The following is an 18,813-nucleotide window of genomic DNA, read 5'->3' on the forward strand; positions in this document are numbered from 1 at the left end:
GTTGGTCAAATTGGGACCTCATTCTTACCTGGATCTCCTCTGGTTACCCTGATTCCATCCGTTCTATGCTGGACAAAAATGCATATCAACTAAAGCTCTTTTACTGTTATTGGCTTCAGTGGGAAATAGACATGATTTCTGAGTCAGATACTGGGGTTTTAACTGTTCTTACATTGGGGTGAAAAGTCCATAGCGCAGCAAGAATCCACAGAGAATCTTCTCTTCCTGCTTCTGGGTATGCCCACCTCCATTATACAGTCACTAAACATGTGCTGTTGTATTTGGACATGACAGACAGTGGAGTAGAGATGACCTGAATAAGTCCAGTGTAAAGGAAAGCAAGCAGCTCTGCTAACACTATAATGTTTTGATCACACACACACAAATCCTGGGCCCTGTTTTACATTCTAGCAAACTTTTTCACAGCAAAAAAGCATGAACCCATGATTTTTTGAGCACGCAAACTCTATATATGACAACTTTGTCTCAGCACCCTAAGTTCTGTTTACTCTGCTGTCCTTGAGTGTTCCATCACACTCTCCATATTTTACTAGTCTAATGATCCAAATATGAAATGCATTTTAACCCATGACACCCGTACAAGAAAAAAATGTTTGCTCTTGATGTATCTTCCTCTAGTTTACCACAAGATGGTAGCACAGAGTTTCTCCTAGGAAAAACTAATGGAAAATATCCTGTGTCCCAACGAATAGATGTTTTTGAGCCGATTCTATCTGGGATGATCCAGTAAAGCATATAGTCATCTAAAGAGGTTCTTAGGCAAAAAAACAATTCTCCCTCTGAAATCCCATCTAGTTATACACTAATCTGGAAGTCTGAGTACAACTGGCGTCTCTTCATTCAAATTCCTAGAGCACTTAGACTTCACACACACAGAATTCAGTGTGAGGTGCATATAGCCTGCAAAAACAATTCTGAGGTCAAAAGCTAGGTGGAGGAATGCCCAGGAGGTCCATTTCTAAGGGTATGAATATTTATGATTATTGCATGTTGCACATATTTGTCCCTCACAGGAACATGTTGAGGACACCCCCTATTAAAAAGTAAAGGCACACAGTCCTTTTTTAACAGCCTACTGGCCACAATGCTCTACTTGTAAGTGAAGAGTGTGATTCAATTCTATCCTCAGCTGAAAGACGTTCAAACGCTTGCTTGGAACAACCTCAAAGGATGACTAAAGGACTGAATTTAAGGATTGTACAGATGGAGACTTGAAGTGACATATTAATTCTTAATAAATACCTTAATAAATATTGTTTAACATCATGAATTTTGTGCCGTTATTAGTTAATGGCAAATAAATGATCATTTTTTTTCTTCAGCAGTCCCATAGTTTACTTACGCTACTGTGCTTTTCATTTTTAGAACAGACGTACACTTGTTACATGTTAGCTGAGATTGTTATCAGATTACACACATATAACACTTGCACCATCTCTTGTTAAGAACCACAATTATTACTTGATCAAAGAAATATGCCTGGAGGAGAGAATGTTGCTGGAGCCACACAGGTTTGTGTACCACACATTGCAATTTGATACAAGCTCAGGCCCTTTACAGCAACCTCCCACAGGCAGAATGGAAATGTCTACAGAAAGCACAAAGTTTATTTATGTAGGATACTCAGGGTACACCAGCAAAACAAGTGCAGACCATTCCTCCTACATTTCCAGACACAGTTCATGTTGGCAGCCAAGAATCCCAGCTTGACTCCAAGATGCCTATCGAGAGGCAAAGAATATTAGCTCAGTCCACCACTGATATAATTACACAGTTTCACTGACTTTCCTCTGCAGCTGTGGGATGACCAAAATTACTCACAGAGGAACTCCATGAATACTGTTGAAATCCTGTTGGCATTCTGGCTGCACTACATAGTACACCTGATTCAATACACATTCTTCAGTCCAGTACAGCTCAGCTTGAGAACACAGTGCTGTCCTTTGCTCCAAATCAGTACCAAATCTTCTGCAACTACTGATGTCAAATAAAAGTTGTTTCTGGAGGAAATTAAATCTTGCATGAGGAACACTGTTTATGGAAAATAGTAGTTTGTTTTATTTGGGTTTTTGAAGTTATCACTGTGCAGGCAGAAAGCAGTTAACAGTGGTTCACTGTTAAGAAGGAACAATGTCCTGAGTGGAGTTGCAAAGAATCTGTTTTGTCTGTTAGCACTCAGCAATCTGATAAAAGATAAGATGCTTATTGGATTTCCAAATGGTATGAAGCTATGAAAGATTACAAGCACATTAGAAAACAGAATTAAAATTGAAAATAGACAAAATAGAGAAATGGTGTATCAATAGGGACAGTGCAATGTTGTAGTGTTAAGCAGAAATAATCAATTGAACAATCAGGATAAAGAGAAGCTGACAACATGATCTGTGGCTTACAGAAAATCACAGGCAGATCTTCAGTCAACAACATCCTTCTTCAGAAGAAAGAGCAAATAAACAGACAGGTAGGAACAGAAGTGTCATCTGTAAGAAAATACAGTGTTGATGAGGTGTGAGTGTTGTGTCCTTTATTTCTTCTTTTAGAACTGGACTTCGGGAGTGATGAGGATAGCAGTGATCACAATCAGTACTCTTTAAACTACTGAAAGAACTGAATTTATTCAACCTAGAGAGGGATGAGCTGATCCTGTGATTTACCTTCAATACTTCAGAGGCGTCTGCCAAATAAGAGAATAATTTGGTCTTTGGACTTTGTAGGCAGAAAGTGGTGGGGATAAAAAGCTAGTAAGGATTTTTGGTTTACATATTAGAGAATTTTCTACTGCTAAGGATAGTTAGGTTCTAGCTCTAGCTAGACTGTCTTGGAAAGCAGTAGAATTTCGGGCAATGAAAGTTTTAAAGAATGTTCCAAGAATTAGGATGTGGGCATGATTCATTCTGCTATAGGGTTAAGGATGGCCTTTCAGACTCTTTCACACTATTTTAAATATAGATTTACAACTGAAAGAACTTCAAGCTTTTCCATACATGTTACTGCATAAGAGATTCAACATATGTAGCAAATCTCAAGGAGATTAAGTGTCATGACTGTTTTTCTACTCAGTATCAGAATTGTAATCAAGCTCTTCTTCTCTCTTAGAGCAGGTTATTTTTTCTGTCCAGGCAAACATCAGCAAAGAGGATTTGCAAAATATGCAGAAGGATCTGAGTATTTTCCTGACTTGTTTATTTTTTACCCCAGAATCATGCCCACATGAATTCTTAGTGAGTTCAACCCTACACGGCCTGAATATGTAGGCAGACAATGTGAAGAATTCCTAACATTAGTACTTATTATCAACAATCCCTGTCTGAAGAAAGACACAAAAACAAAGATGCACACACACAGAGGAATCTCTTTATGCCTTTTACTTATCTGATGCATTTAATCTTCTAGTGTTATATATTCCATGGACTTGCTATTTAGAATCCAAATTTTGGTGTGTTGCCACTTAAAGTTTCTTACACAAGTCCAATGTAGGCTGCTGTAGTATCCTAAATAGTAATCATTTCAAAATTTGCGTTCCTAAAGCATAAGCTCAATACTTCTCACCTGAGTGCTCCTAATAATGAAACCTGCTTATATTAGTATCTGCAGAAAGCAAAGCAAAGGAAAAGACATGACATAACAATGACAACTAACAGAGGCAACCAACAGACAGCAGTTTACACATCAGTTTCCATGCTCTGCCTGTAGATTTTCTAGACCTTATGGAAACTTCCACTAGGTCATTGAACTCTCTGATGCCACACATCCCAGGGTCCTGAGGGAACTGGCAGATGGTGTTGCCAAGCCTCTCTCCATCTTATTTGAAAAGTCCTGGCAGGTGAAGTTCCCAGTGACTGGAGAAAAGGAAACATCGCTCCCATTTTTAAAAAGGTTAGAAAGGAAGACCAGGGGAACTACAGACCAGTGAGCCTCACCTCTGTGCCTGGGAAGATCATGGAACAGATCCTCCTGGAAGCAACGTCAAGGCACATGCAGGACAAGGAGGTGATCTGAGACAGCCAGCATGGCTTCACCAAGAGCAAATTCTGCCTAACCAATCTGGTGGCCTTGTATGATATAGTGACTGCATCAGTTGACAAGAGAAGACTGACTGATGTCTTCTGCAAGGCCTTTGACATGGTCCCACATGACATCCTTTTCTCTAAATTTGAAGAGTGAACTATTCAGTGGATAAAGAATTGGCTGGATGGGCGCATCCAGAGAGTTGTAGTCAATGGCTCTATGTCCAGGTGGAGGCCCCGGTGATGAGCAGCGTCCCTGAGGGGTCCATCTTGGGACCAGTGCTGTTTAGTATCTTTATCAATGACATAGACGTTGCATCCTCAGCAAGACTGCAGATGACACCAAGCTGAGTGGCGTGTTTGTTACAACAAAAGGAAGGGAAGCCATCCAAAGGGACCTGGACAAGCTTGAGTACTGGGCCCATGTGAACATAACGAGGTTCAACAAGTCCAAGTGCAAGGTGCTGCACCTGGGTCGGGGCAATCCCAGACATGAGCACAGACTGGGAGAAGAACCCATTGAGAGCAGCCCTGCAGAGAAGGACTTGGGGGCTCTGGTGGACAAAAAGCTCGACATGAGCCAGCAGTGCGTGCCTGCAGCCCAGAAGGCCAACTGCGTCCTGGGCTGCACCAACAGAGGGGTGGGCAGCAGGTGGAGGGAGGGGATGGTGCCCCTCTGCTCTGCCCTTGTGCGGCCCCACCTGGAGTGCTGCGTCCTGGTCTGGGGCCCCCAGCACAAGAAGGATGTGGGGCTGTTAGAGCGGGTCCAGAGGAGGGCCACAAAAATGATGGAGCAGCTCTCCTATGAAGACAGGCTAGGAGAGCTGAGGATGTTCAGCCTGAAGAAAAGACTCCAGGGATACCTCATATAAACCTTTGAGTATTTAAAAGGTGCTTATAAAAAAGATGTAGAGTGACTTTTTACATTGTCAGATAGTGATAGGACAAGGGGGAACAGTTTTAAACTAAAACAGGGGAGATTTAGATTAGACATTAGGAAGAAATTCTTTACTAAGAGGTGGTGAGGCACTGGAAGGAACACTTTGCCCAGAGAATTTGTGGATGCCCCTTCCCTGGAAGTGCTCAAGGCCAGGTTGAATGTGGACCTGGGCAACCTGATCTAGTAGGAGGTATCCCTGCCCATGGCAGGGGGGTGGAACTAGATGATCTTTAAGGTCCCTTCCAACCCAAACCATTCTACTGTTCTATGATTCCATGAACTTCAGGGTGCCTGCTACTGCCAGAAAGAGAGAGCTTCAGGACAGAGAGAGCTTCAGGGTATCTTGACTTTTAAAACGGTCTATGAACTTCTATAAAAGGGTGTTTTAAGTTCTTCTTTCCAACATTCCTCTGAGAGGAAGGATGCTAGAAAGAGGCCTGTTTAAGTGCAGCTCACCAGAACTTCTCCAAGGTCCTACAAATTCGAGAGCCTGAAACCTCAACTGAAAGGAGGGCAAGCAGCATGTGTGCATTGGGTTGGAAATGGAGACTCTCATGATGGTGATAGCTGGAATCTTCAACTTCTGGCACCAGGAAGATGGCTCCTTCTCTGCCTGCAGATGTGCAGCTACAGAATAGGCTCAGTGTCCTGGATGCAGATGAAGGCCTGGGAACTCTGTTTAACAAAGCATCAAAACATCTTGGGACTTGAATCCAGGACATTGTGGAGAGAGAGACTGCTAAGGCTTGCCTGGTACTGACACTAGTATCTCATGCTGATCTTGCATGTGGGAACCAATGATGCTATGAGAGGAGACCTTGAGTGTATCAAGTGTGAACATTTGGCTTGGAGGTGATGCTTAAGGACATGTGAACTCAGGCGGTGCCTCCCCAACCCTACTATAGAAGGGAAAAGGTTCCTTCAGGAAATGGAGATTTCTGAGGGTCAATATATGTTTGCACAGCTGGTGTCAACACAAAGGAGTCAGATTTTATGACCATGGGACACTTGTTGAGGACTGAGGACTGCTGGGAGATGAGAGCCACCTGACTAACTAGGGCAAAAACATCTTTCCCAACAAGTTGGCCATCCCAAAGTGATCTTTAAACTAGAATACTGGAGAGAGAGATGATGACTGACAATGAAGTGAGGGAATCACAGAATCACAGAATGGCCAGGGTTGGAAGGGACCTCTGAAGATCATCTAGTCCAACGACCCTGCCAAGCAGGATCACCTAGAGCACATTGTACAGGAGGGCACCCAGGCGGGTTTTGAATATCTCCAGAGAAGGAGACTCCACGGCCTCTCTGGGCAACCTGTTCCAGTGCTCTGTCACCCTCACAGTAAAGAAGTGCCCTCTCATATTCAGCCAGAACATCCTGTGCTTCTGTTTGTGCCTGTTGCCTCTTGTCCTGTCACTGGGCACAAGTGAAAAGAGACCGGCTCCATCCTCTTGACACCCTCCTTTCAGACATTTATACATGAGTGGGAAGTGGTGGACTTGTTGGCTGCCACCCCAAGCTTATGCACACATAAAGGAAGCTGAAAGCTTTATGGGGGGAGCTCTCATACTTTTGGGAGAAATCATCATGCCTGGGTGCCCACCTGAAGTGATACAGCATGGGGAACAAACAGGAGTCATGATAGAGCCCTGTGTGCAGGTGCAGAGCTATGATAGTCCCTCTAATTTGCAGTGAGGAAACTGGAATACTGTGTCCAGTTCTAGGCAGTTTAGTTCAAGCGAGATGTTGAGAAACAGGAGAAGATACAGCAGAGGGGTACCAAGACTGTCAGGGGCTTAGAGCATATGAACTGCAAACCTGCTTAATTTTCCAAAGCGGAGACTAAGAGACCACGCAAAGGCAACCTATGTCTATCTGAAAAACAGTTACAAAGTGGACAAGCAACATTTCTTGGAAATGGCAAATAACTAAAGATAGAAAGAGGCAACAGTCAGAAACTGCTTTGAGATGCTCAGGATGAATATTAGGAAAATTTCTTCTCTAGAAGGAAAGCTAAAACAGGTCACCCAGGAAGGTTCTGAAATTGCCATTCTTGAAGGCTTTCCAGACTTACCAGACAGGCAAAGGCCTGCTTTGAATGGGAGTTGTATTATGGTACTCCTTGGTCAGTTTGTTCAGACACTTTTAGGCAAGTGCAGACACTCTGTAAAAAGAATATACATAATTCAAAAAAAAGCAGTTACTTATTCGCTAACACACACAAAAGCTAGCTAGGGTTTAATGAGCTATTAGACTAGGCATTACTATGCCTGCCACTTTTGTTAATTTACCCAAGAAGCCTTTGCAGGGCAGGAAGGCATGAAGAAGAATGGGAAGGGTCACTTCCCATGGCTCCCCTGGACAGGATTCTCAGCATCGCCCAGTTGCCACCCTCCACCAGCTCCATCAACAATGATGGTAAGACATATTGATTCCCAGCTAGTCCCCAACTAGACTGACTAGCTTGACTAGCCTTCCCCAGGTGATTTTTCCTTTTGGGATTTTATAACTCTTCATGCTGGTGTTTTCCCTCCTAAATCCTTGAAGTGCCATTGATCTCATGTCAACAGCCCTACTTCTATCTGTACTTCTTCCTTATCTCTCTACAGATGTTCTCACAACTATCTCATAGCAGTCTGGGTTAAGGTTATGCAGCTGTGTCATACCTGAGCAGGGCCTTGGATACATGTATGTGAGCAACTATACATCTAAGGGGGGGTGGGGGGGAATTCAGAGCTGAAGTTAAAGAGGATCTCAGGCTGGAATGGATGTCTTTGTCTATGCCTTTACAGTCTACATTTCTATGATTCAGTATATAAAGATCTTTGGGACCTAACTTGGGACTTAAAGTTTTTTAGACATTGTAACACTGTACATCGCAGTGCCCAGTTCTCTTTTAGATTTATCTGTGTGTTTTTCTATTCTATTTCAGTTTTCCTGCCTCATATATGAAAAATCTGGCAACTTGTTTTTTGAAACACTTTATAAATTCTTTATAAATATTATTCCATAACTTCTTAGGTTTTTAGATACTAAACAGTACCCTGAACTGATCAGTACCTAGACAGCAGTGAGAAGCCAGTTCAGAAGTATGGTGCGTTCAAAAACGATAAGCTACTACATTGCTTATGCTGGAACTGCTGGATTATGTGGATCAGTGTGGAAAAGCAGCATCAGACATTACTGCTGCTATCCAAACAGTCAGGTGAGAAGAGGCTGAAAACTTGTAATACACAGCAGAGTTGAAATGATTAAGAAGCCTTTAAGTATATTGGCAGATTTTTTAACATGTATCTCCAGTAAATGCCTAAAAGAAGAAATGCTTTCACACACAGACAAGGGGTCTTAAAGCAGAAAATAACATATTTTATCTTTAAAATAGTATGTACAATTTTTTCCACCCCTACACTAAAAGGCCAAAAGGAGTTCAAATACCCCCATTCAAAATTTAAAAAGTGCTAGAACAAAGCTGTCTTAGTTTATTCCCTTTAGTTTTCATTACGTGATATGTCATTTTTCCTACCAGATTGTTTAATGTATGAACCTCCCACGTTATATTTATTGCATATTATTCAAAGCCTACTCTCACATATAGAACTGATAAATTTTCAGTATGCTTTTCTGATTATACTGTCTAAACACATCAGAAGACAGAAATTATTAACATATTACAGTGAGTTGCTAACGAGCATAAGGAAAAAAAAAGAAAAAACATGTCACAATTTTGGCATCTGATCTTTAGACATCTGTGACTCGAATTTTCAGTAAAACTATGCAGCTAGATGACCTTTCATGTACTTAACCCCTCTGCATTCTGATGGAGCAGTAAATGGTTAGTACTAGTGCCTCCAAACATCCATGTGGGCAATGCAAAATGAGTAACCAGTGACCATCTATGAAAAGTTCAGTTTACATGACTCACCATGCACAGGATGGGTGAAATAGATGTAATTCTCCAGGGTAACACTGAAGAATAAGACTACTCTCTCACAGGAGATCATTTGCTTGACTATAAAGTAAAAGCATCATGAAAAAAAAGGAAAGAAAACCTGACTAAAGCAGCAGGGTGTTACTTAATAGAGGGTGGGAAACATCCGTCCAGAGAACAATTCGGAAGAAAAGTGTCAGGGTGCCTCAGTGCAACATGTTGACAACATTATGCTGTTATGAAAAAAGGTAAAATATGTATAAGGAGGTAGAAAAGTAATACTGGCTGTGAGGACTTCTCAGTCCACATCCTACCGAGAGAAAAGTAACCAAGCTCCAAGAATTGGCAACAATCAGGAGGAGAGCAATGAAAACAGACAGAATGCATGAATAAAGTTTAACATGTAAAAGCAGCTTAGGAAAAAGGAATCATGAGACAGAAGACTTCTCTTACCTAAAACTGCTACGAACTGGGGAAACCTTCACTTTGAACACACTGAGAAGGACAAGTGCTAGGCTTGAAGGAGGCCTTCTGATGGTTCAGTCATGCAATGGAAGCAGTGACCAATGAGCTTGGGGCATGTCCTTCCCGGAACACCTCACACCTCACCAGGCGTGGTCCTGAAGCACCGGGAAATGGATGAGGAGAAAGACTTGTCTTCCTCCCATGGCGTTGAGAGAGTAGAGTTCGGCCTGGCGAACCATACCCTTCATCAACCCCTGGTTCCCCAGCGGGATTTTGGGCGGACAGCCGGAGGAACCAGGCAGGCTGCTGCCGAGCCCCCCAGCCCTGGCCAGCCCAGGGAGGCACACGAGCCGCGGGGACACAGCCCCGCATGGCGCCTCGGCGCCATCCCCTCGAGGAGCGGGAAGATGGCGACGGGCCCTGAGGAACTGAGGGAGGCGGGACCCGACCGCCTCCGGGAGGGCGGCCAGGGGAGCCTAGCCGTGCTTCCCGGAGCCGGGAGGAAATTCCTGAGGCGCTCCTCACCCAGCCTGCCCGCGGAAGGAGGGGCCGCCCTGCCTGGCCTCGCCGTCGCCCTTCCCGGCACGTCCTGCCGGGGGTAGACGTGTTTTCCCCCGGGTTCCTGAGGGAGCTGCAGGTGAGTTGTGGCGGGCTCCCCCCCCTCCCTCCCACCGCCGCGGTGTTGTCCTAGCAGCCGCCCCCTCTTCCTTCTCTCGCTGAGGGGGTTCACCCCTTCCCCGCCGGCTTTTCGGGAGCAATTTCATCATTTTGGGGTTCGGTGGCTCCCCGCTATTCCAGCCGCCCCCTCGTCCCCCAAAACGGGCTTCGGACCTTGCCGCTCCCCCGCCACCGGAGCCAGGAGGAGCGGGGATGCCGCCGCTGCTCGCCCGCTCCCTTCGGAGGTCGCTGCTCCGAGGCAGCGCCGGAACCGAAAGGCCAGGTGCGCCCCGAGCCTGACAAACCCCGGCCTCCGGAGCCAGGGTGGCACGGAGAAGCGCTGCTTTGCTTTGAAGCACCCGTAATCCAGAGGACAGCGCGGTACGTGAGAAAACACCGTGGATTCCTGTCAGCTCCACCGTGTTCGGTGGGGCCGGGCTGTTTTGGGGCGCAACCTTTCCATCCCTCTTTTTATGTAGACTTTGTGTGCCAGGGCTGGCTGCTGCTCCCGCAGCTCCTCGCACTGCGAGCAGACCATGCCTGCAGCGCATGGCGAGGTGCGGGCCGTGGCAGCCCAAGTGGCAGCGAGTGCTTACAGCTTCGTGTCCCTGTCTAACACTCTCCTTTAAACTTTTCTGGATCACAGGTACTGAAAAAAGGCCCCCTTCCCCCCGCTCCCCCCCCCCCCCCCCCCCAGTTTAATTACATTTTTGTTTGGATTTCAACCCTCGTGGGACAAATCATAAGTAATGTTTTCCTGTTTTGGCAAAGCTGTTCGGAAGAACAACATCAAAGAGCTTTCTCTGTATCAAAATACAGGAGATAAAGTTATCCCTAAGTAATGAAGTGATTGTATGTGTATCAGACCTTAATTATATAAAATCCTTTCTTCCATATACAGCTTTTAAAATCTTGTTGTTCACTCATTAGATCTCAAAGGCTTTTTAGGAGCTTTCAGTGTCTTATACACAGTTGTATTTTCTGTAAATAAGCTAAGTGTTGTTGAAGCTATCTTTAAAATTACTTGGAGAAAGAAGAGTTGAATGCAAGGACTAAAAGCACTGTTCATCTGCTGTGGATCTCAAATATGCACTTTTTTTTTTTCAGAATTGTTGCAAATCACATTTTGTATAAACTTTGTGACATTTATTTTAAAGAATGAGCAGTGTAGTTGCAGGATGCTTTGGCAGATGCTACTTTACCAAAACTCACAAAGTTTCAGATGATTCGACATTGCTCCCCACTTCGAGGGCAAGTAAAGCCGCCTCAGTCAGACGTCAGCTCCGCACTGTTCATTTGCAAGGGAGGATGCAATATTGGGGATTGCAGAGTCAGGAGAGCAGCAATACACTTCAGTCCAGGGTCTTTGTACAAATTGTTTGCTTAGGGCATTCTAGATCTTTTTGGCACTTTTCTATCTATCTGCCTGTTTAAGAGAAAAAAATGCCTGCAGGGGATGAGTTAGTCCTCCTCTCTATGGCTGCCTCTTTCTCTTTGGTGGCTGTGGAAGGAGTTTATAAAGATATGTTTTGATGCTAAACACATCAGCTACGATAGTGACCTAGTGTTGCCTGATAAGAATTGTGATTCCTGTCCTCAGTCTGTTTGTCTGCCAAGAAGAGGGAATAGGAATATATGATGAAAAATGTCGTATGAATCCAAATGTTTATTACTGCATTTGTGTCACTGACAGTCCTCTTCCACATCTGGTTTGGGAAAATTTTTCTGATTGATAGTGCTTACGGCTTAGTGTCCCTGTCTAATATTCTCCTTTTAACTTTTATGGATCATAGGAACTGAAAGTATTTCTTTTTCCAGCCTGTGTACAAGCTTTGGCTCATTTCAGGATTTGGGTTGCAGGTGGCAGCTGTCTTAAACAAGCAAAGGGTGGCTGAGAAATGAAAATCGTATGAAGCATGATTTGTGATGTGACAAAGACAAGGCAGATCAAATCTATGGTGAATTAATGATAGAAATTCATAGCAGGGACCTCCTTTTCTTAGACACACGTGTATTCCAGGCACTGCAGCAGTATGTGCATTGTACAGCTCCAGCTCACAGCCACTGGCTCATGAATACCATGACCCTGATCCTGAAAGAGGTTTCAGCTGAATTTCGGTGCTTTAGTGCCTTGGAAGAGAACTTTGTCAAAATGTTTATCTTAAGCATATTTATGAGATGAATAATTGGAATTTCTTTTTCCTCTTTTCCGTGGAATCATAAAAGCATTGGCCAGAAGGGGACTTACAGCAATCATCTAAACAATCTTTTTTCTCTGAAGAAGAAACAATTTAATTGAAGATATTTATTTAGACTATTCACAAATTACCTGCAGGAAGAGATTTTATCTCTTCCCATGGTAATTTGTTCCCGTGCTGTCTCCACTTCTTGAGTGATTGCTTGTAGTTGTCAGGTCTCTGAACAATTCCTGTTGCTGCATATTATTATTGCAGTTGCTGCCAGGTCTCCAAAGTGGTTCTGCGCTACTGATATATCTATCAGGACTGATTAATTCCAAGTTAAACTGGGCAGTCCTAAGTCCACTTATGTCTGTCTTATTACACCTCAGGTTACATGGAAAGGGAATTTTTCCCATAGAAGAATTACAAGTAGAATATGTATTGATGAGTGGAAAAACCTATCAGTGGTGCAGTCTACAGTCCAACAAGACACCTGTCTGCTTTATTTCCTGCACAGAACTTTTAGAAGGGGGAAAAGAAAGGGAGGGTAAAAACGAAAATTTTCTTGTGCAACTAACTTTTGTAGCTCTGACAGACCATTTTGTGTCCAATCATCCTCAGCCTAAGGCTTAGTATTATCACTGATTTTATAGATCATTTCACACGGTGTTCCAGTAATTTGATTTCCTCACAGAAATGAGAACTGGAGATACTGTTGTTAATGCTGGTGAAGAATTAGAGTGGGCTGGGGAAGCTGGCGGAGTACTTAGGTAAACTGTCACTGATACAATACTGCCTAAGAAAGTCAGAGGGGTGAAACAGAAAAGTTTGCTTAAAGCTTGTGTAGTTTTAAGCCAGCAGATAACACTTGAAGATGTGTACTGCAGTGTAGAGAAAGTGCATTGCAGTACAGAGAAAGTCACTGTCAACTGCTTTTGCTTTGTGTCCCTTGAAAACACCAGGCATTCTGTGGACCACTGTCTCTCCTTCCCATGTTAAAGCAAAGCCAAGAAAAAACACGAGCAGCAATATTTTGCATGGTTTGTGGGGAGTGGGCTGGATGCCATCTTGCTTTTTGGCTTGTGTCAGTAAGTTTCATTAGGTGCTGTCATGCTAAATGTCATTTGTAATTGAAATGAATCTATTTTTCTATGCTTTCTTTTGGTATCCAGACATCTGCGAGGCCTGGTGGCTCCTAGCTGAGAGCATTCACATGATTCTCTTCCCACAACCTTCACTGCATAGAGTAAAATCTCTTAGGTCACCAATAGCGTAATTTAATCTTCTTTTCTTCCATTTGCATATTTCCCTGAGGAAGGAGAGAGGTGGATGAGGAAAGTAGAGCATAAGCAAGGAGAGAGAGAACTGAATGGAACAGGTGAGGGGGCAGGAAATCATCAGGGCAACTGTAGAATGAAGACCAGTAGAAGAAGTTCTCATAAGAAAATTACAGTTGAAAACAGGTTAGCATTTCATGTATAAGGATGTTCCTTACACATGATCCCCATACATTTAATGCATAAGGATGTTCCTTTTCTTTTTTTTTTTCTTTCTGAGAACCACTTTAGAACATTGGTTTGGATTGTAGTCAAATGTATTGTCTGAGTACAAGTATACTTTTCTGCAAGTATAGTAAGTATGTAAGTCAGTAAATAGAAAATAATTTGAAGAAAAATATTTTTTGTATGGAAAATTGAAACAAACTAATGTGGTATTATTTTTCTAAAAGAAACAATAACAGGCTTATCTTCATTTTTGTGTATATTATGTTACATTCACATTGCAGAAGTGGCTGTTAGTGTAGTTTTGTTTATACGTACTTTAAACCTTCTTTACATTGTCTGAGACCGATGTTTCACTTCAAGTGTAAATACAAAATCTAAGGGCCTGATTGTGTCATCTTTATATTGAGTCATGCTTTAAAGTACCGTGGAACTTTTGTGAAACTGTTCAGAATTCCTCACGAGTGAGACCCAGTGTCCATCTGAAGATGCTAGTTAATTTATATAAACACAGAGTAGTAACTGTCTAGGCACTGAGTAAGACGTCAGAGAGCAGAATTGTAACAGAATCATCAAACGATTCCGTGGTTCTCCTAAGAGTCTGTTCACTGTCTTTTCTGTTAAGAGTTCTGGAGATTGGGGAAAGTCCCTGATGACTGGAAAAAGCAAATGTTACACCCATCTTCACAAAATGGCAAGAAAGCAAACCTAAGAAACTGTAGTCTGGTCAGCCTCACTTCAATCTCTGGGACTATTGGGAAGCAAGTCTTTCTGAAAGCCGTTTCCAGGCTTGTAAGGGAAAAGACAGTGTTTGGGAACAGATGCCATGGATCTACCAAGGGGAAGTCAAATGTGAATGACACAATTTATTTCCAGTGTTGAAATGGCTGGCTCTGTGGACAAGAGCAGAACAGTGGATGTTAATGATTTTTTCACAGTATACATGTGTCCAAATTAAGGCAATAAATTAGTAGACTACTATTTGGGAGCAAAAACTGTCTGGACTGTTAGTCTTAAGGATCAGTTCTTCAAAGTTTATGTCTGGTAGACATTTGGAGTGATGCCCTATTTGAGCCAGTGCTGCTTAACATCTTCATCAACGCTCTGGACAGTGGAATGAAAAGTGTCTTTAAATAGTTGGCAGATGACACCAAATTGATATAAGTAATTGATACTCTGTCAGGCAAGGATGCAATTTATAGGGAAACAACAACCAGGATGAACAGAGCTGACAAAACTTAGGAAATTTAGCAGAGACAAATGCAAACTCCTGCTGGGTGGAGTTGCAGGGAGCAGGGCAGTCAGGGAGCTGAGAACAGTCACACAGCAAAAAAGGACCTGCTGCATATTAGTCAGCAGTGGGCTTCGGTGGCAAGGGTGGCTTACCACGTACTGAGCAAGAACGTGGTCAGTCAAGTAGAGTGGTTATTTCCTTTTGTTTGGCACTTGTGATGCCACGTATGTGTCCAGTTTGGGGCTCCTGATACGATGACAATTGACAGACTGGACCGAGTTCAGCAGAGTGACCAGGAGGGCTTGGAGGCTGGAGCGCGCGTAGGAGGAGTAGCTGCAGGACCTGAGTTTGCTTAGGCTTGAGAAAAAAAATCTAAGGGCAGCTCTAACCACTGTCCTCACCTAACTAATGGGAAGTCATGGAGAAGACAAAACTAAGCCTTTTGCAGAAAGACAAGAGGAAACAGTGCAAATTGTAGAAAGGAAAATTCAGTTTGAATATACAGGGAAAAAATATTCACATAGATACACTGGAACAAGTTGTTTAGAGGAGCTGTGTCTTCTCCATCCTCGGAGTTCTTCAAAACTTGGGTGAATGACTCTGATTCTAGAGAAAAGCTGTTGCAAAATTATTTTGATGACAGAAGTAACTAGAAAGGAAAAAGTATTCAAACTGTGTGTCTGCTGCCCATATTCAAAATCTCTGGCATAAGAACTTCTTGTTCTTAACCTGCGGTTCATGGAAGCAAGTGTCACAGGCATTCCAGGCTGGAGTGTGGTGACAACACATGACTTCTCTTAGGCTTCAAAGAAAAAGTCAACAGTGATTCATTCCCAGATGAAGAACTGTGGCATACAAGTGTGGCGTTTCTCAAAGAACGTTGCTCTGTAACTTTTCAGATTGGCAAATAGACAACCAAGCTATTTGGCAAAACGATGGTTGTGACATTGCCACATTTCTGGTGGCATTTGGTAGTAGCTCAATAGTTCTCAGAGGCAGTGCTTTGCCTGTTTCAGGGTAGTGAATTTAGATACCTGAAAACATTCCCTGACTACCTTACTCCATCTCCTTTGTTGTTCAATTGCTTTCACTTTTGGCAAAGAAGTAGTTAATCATAATATCATCATGTTATTTTTTTTTTCATTGATTGATATTGATGATGTGTTTTCTACAAATATTTTGATTCTCTTTTAATCTTTTTAACTTAGACACATTTTAAATGGTTGCTTTATAACAGTATTTAATTATTGATATTGCAGAGTAAGCGCTTGACATTTGTTGGTAGCAATTACTGTACATGATTAATGGGCGTGAATAGAAGTTTCTGCATCAAGATGATTTAGGTCAAAATACTACTCATGTATTTCTTTTATGAGTACTGTAAAGGACTGTATTTCTTTTTTATTTTTTTAAATAATTTTTTTTTTTTTAATTTCAATATAAGTCATTTTCTCTTTTGTTAGAGAATTTCAAAGCCTTTCCCATGGTAATTTGTTTGACAGCTACAATGTTGCACTTTATCACAGTTTACTTTACAGTGTTAAATGAGACTATTAGCACACTGAATAGTGAAAAGCATTGTAAAATTCCAAATATGTTTATATTCCAATGGTCATTTATTATAATACACTTTCCTTTAGTAGAGTACCGTATTTGTAGTGTGCAGCAATAGAAATGAGATAGGATGTGTCATCAGTGAACTGGTAGCGTAAATGACCAGACAGAGGTAGTTAAATTAGACGGGTATTTCAGTACAGTAGCTGACAATGCCTCTGTACAGCAGGAAAGGATTTTTTTTTTTTCCAAATAGGAAGTAGTTTAACAAGTACTCTACTATGTTTTGACTTCCACAATACTTTCCCATTGGATGTAGTTTTTAGGTGATACATGACAAATAGGTCAAACAGATTTGTGTCCAAACCCAAAAATGTTTACAAAATCAAAATGTCCTGTGGGACCACGTTTTCTTCACACTAATATAATTAGGTGAGGAGTTATGCCCCTGAACCTAACTGACTACACTTGCATGAAATTGGTCTTAGGGTACAGTCAACTCAATTGCCTTTAAAGGCAATTTGTTTATTTATTATTATTATTATTGTTGTTGTTTTCCTGAGAAAGGGTGTGCAAGATTTGGCTTTGTATTCATTTCCTATAATTCAAAATAAAAACAATGTACTGAAGAGTTTTCAGAATTTTTAGCACAATCTACTTCAGGAAAACTTTCTGTGCTACTTACTTGCCATTCTGCTGCATAGCAAAGAACCATTCTGCAGTGGTTATTTCAACAAAATGTATCAAATGGTTTTTCCTTTTAGATATCGAATTTAATCAGTTGATCAAAAATAAAATAAAATAGAAGAGTCTAAACTTTGAGAATTCGTGAAGAAGCTGATTGCCCATAGCTCTTGGAACACTCTTAGCTGCAATGTGAATTAAGTGTAAGTACTCAAAACTACGTAGATTCTTTATTCATGTTGATTTTAATGTTGTCCAAATACTCTTGAGGATATGAGCAAGAAAGGCTGCATAAGCGCATACATTAAGGAAGGCAACTCTCACTATTTATGTTTGGGGGCCTACATGTGAAGCATCTGTACTTATGAGGAGAAGGTTGGGGCACACTCTAGCAAGGATACTTGAGGCTGCTGCATGGCACTCAACTCATCCCCGTTTTCCCTTTGACCTTCAGAAACTGGCAGAAAAAGGTTGGAATCTTTTACCTCTAGCCATTGGAGAAATTCAGGGTTTTCCAAAACCACAGTGAATCTAAGGCAGGGTCATTTTCTGCAGCTCTGAGGTAATAAATTGGAGGTTTTCTTCCAGGAAGATATTCTGGAGTAAATTCCTGGCACCTCTGAAATTAGTAAATATTCTGTCCTTGGCTTTTGTGGGGACAGAAGGTCATTCTGGTTATCTTTCCTGCTAAGCAGTTTCTACTTCTGTTACGAAAGTTAACTCTCTTTATCAATATTCTACACAGCTCCAGAAATGTAGTATGGAAGCTATAAGTTAAAGATAACTGTATCCAATAGTCCTGTTCCTGTTGTTTGTACTTCTGTACCCTCTGAGTGCTTTTAACCATACTGCTGCTGAATGTTTGCCTCTCCCTTCCACATGGGGGAATGTGCAGGCAGTACTCATGTTTTATGAGGTCTGACATGGCCAGTCCCTCAGGACAACACTGAACTGTGCAAGTCAGAGTTTCATCCTGTCACAGTGTGAAAGCTGGAGACAGACTGCTAGGTAGAGCCCTATGGAGCTGGAGATGACAGTACTTTTAGGAATGGAAGGCGCTAAGACTTCAACGCATGTATTTCAACTCCAGCCTAAATATAGCCCTCCATATAGTGTCCTGGGTACTGGCAAAGGCTGAGAGGGACCATGCTTGCCAAAGTTTGCAGGATTCATCGTCATCCAAGCTTCTTGGTACAGCAGAAACTGGAAGACCTTTTGCACCTCTGATACTTCTTTTTTCCTTTTTAGAGTGGATCTCTCATTACTTACGCAAGAGGAAAGCCAAAAATACATCAGGACAAACTTTAGTTTTAACATTCTTTGGGAACACATGGAGGAAAACCACATTTGTGTGTGGTTGTGTTTTATTTCTTTAGATTGAATTGAACTTTTTAAGCGTGATGTATTTTTCACTACACTGTAACCAGGTCCTAAAAATAAGTCTTTTTTTTTTTTTTTTTTTTCATTCCTTATCTTTCTTTGTTCATTCTTCCTGTATGTCTCATAAACTGCCTGGAGTGTTGTGTGGTTGGGTTTTTATTTATTTATTTACTTATTCTTACATGCAGTAATAGTATCTGGGCAATTGTCTAGCATACATTTTTCCTAAAAGAAACACATAAATAGAAATATCTTCTT

The 18,813-nt window shown here is 42.0% G+C and overlaps 1 protein-coding gene and 1 long non-coding RNA gene across 6 annotated transcripts in view; one reads left to right on the plus strand and one right to left on the minus strand.

The window, feature by feature from the left end:
* Positions 1–217: 217 nt before the first annotated feature.
* Positions 218–9,490, minus strand: LOC308185135. Its single transcript, XR_013943147.1, has 3 exons — positions 9,353–9,490; positions 7,046–7,135; positions 218–2,501 (listed from the first exon to the last, which is right to left on the minus strand). It is a non-coding gene; the product is annotated as an uncharacterized lncRNA (long non-coding RNA).
* Positions 9,491–9,862: 372 nt separating this feature from the next.
* OSMR (oncostatin M receptor) overlaps positions 9,863–18,813 on the plus strand; it is a 32,395-nt gene continuing 23,444 nt past the window's right edge. For 3 of the 5 annotated variants that reach the window (XM_080572891.1, XM_080572894.1, XM_080572895.1), the window contains exon 1: positions 9,863–10,001. The gene's annotated coding sequence lies outside the window, so the exon portion shown is untranslated. Of the gene's footprint in view, positions 10,002–10,051; positions 10,403–16,474; positions 17,379–18,813 lie in introns of those variants that run through there. The other 2 variants (XM_080572892.1, XM_080572893.1) reach the window with 2 other exon arrangements.

This window comes from Anser brachyrhynchus (assembly GCF_964034855.1).
Source record: "Anser brachyrhynchus genome assembly, chromosome: Z".
Lineage (NCBI taxonomy): Eukaryota > Metazoa > Chordata > Aves > Anseriformes > Anatidae > Anser > Anser brachyrhynchus.